A 1,502-nucleotide genomic window follows, 5' to 3' on the forward strand; every position below is an offset into this window, starting at 1 on the left:
ATTACTGATGAGTATTTTATATTTCCAAATGTCCAGAAATTTATAGGAATGAGAAGATAAAATTCTTGGGGAATCGGAGGATTTTTGGGAGCTTAGTGATTCCACAAAGGGGCTTGAAAGGATCGAGTGGAGTTGTGGATCTTCAAAAGAAAAATCAGAGTTATATGGGTCATGACCTGACCTGCCCATTGGGCTATGAAAAGCCTTAGAAAGAAAGAACCTGATGATCACAAGGGGAAGCTCTCAACCCATGGAGAAAAAGAGGCAAAATGGCAAGAAAAGTTAATAAAAAACGCCCAAAGGGGTATTTTAGTAATTCTTCCTATGTATAAACACTCCTTTTATCCCTCATTTCCCCTCATTCTGGAGGTGATATAGAAAGTGGATGGCCTGGAAGACAAGGCATATTTCAGAATCCAGGTTGTTCAACCTGCTTAAGGTAAGTTTGTTGAAGTTTTCATTCAATCTCGTCTCTTGTTTGCACTGAAAAATGCCTGATACTGGAAAAATATAAGGATACACTTAGAGGAAGAATTTAGGGTTCACCAGACTTGCATTGAAGTTTTAGGAACCTAGATTTACATTTTCCCCACCATTATCCACCCACTTACCCTTAAAATCCATCACTTTCTCATTCTAAACACTCATTTCCCCTAATTTATCTCTCTAGAATTGGAAATTCCTCTCTCTAGGCCTTCATCCATATCCCTAGTTCATCCCCTAAAAATTTCATAAAAAATCTCCTTAGTGTAAACCTGTAAATTCCATCTCAAACTCCCTCTACACCATTTCTTCATTTTCTCTCTCTATCTCCTCATTTCAACTTTTTTTCTCTCTCTAGATCAGTCTTGTCTCTCTCTAAAATCTCTTCCTATCTCTATATAGATCTTTCCTCATGTACCTTGCCCAATCCCAAAAACAATTGCGTTGAAAAATATGTTTTGTCTTAAAAAAGTTCGATTTTCTCCCAACGCTGCTGAACTGTGCACTGGTGTGCGCTGCATGGAAGTGTTAAGGGCGGCGGGAGCACCGTCCACCCACCGGTCATGCGCACGCACAGTGGCATGAATGCTGGGCAGAAGGGTCCCCTTCAGGATTTAGCAGATTTTTTTGCTAAATCCGGAATCGCCCTGAAATGCCCCAACCCAGTTTGAACCGGGTAGGACAGGGTCGAACCTGAGTCATAGAAAAAATAAAAATTTGTTTTTTAGTTGGGCCAGGCCCAATTGGGCTAACCCAATTGTTGTATTTTTAAAATTTAAATTATCTGAACAAAATCTTCGAAAAATTAGGAAAAATTAGGAAAAAATATTTTCTGCATTTAAAAAATCCAAAATAAATCAGGAAAAATATTCATATAATCAATCTAGTAATTTTAACACCTAAAAAAATTCTAAACAAATATCTAACCCTCGCTTTTAATATTTCTAGTAGTTTTTAGTGTAAATTAAATTCCAGAAAATTATAAAAATACTTATTTTTTATTTCTGGTGTTATTTAAG

Source organism: Wolffia australiana, chromosome 5 (assembly GCF_029677425.1).
Source record: "Wolffia australiana isolate 7733 chromosome 5, ASM2967742v1".
NCBI lineage: Eukaryota > Viridiplantae > Streptophyta > Magnoliopsida > Alismatales > Araceae > Wolffia > Wolffia australiana.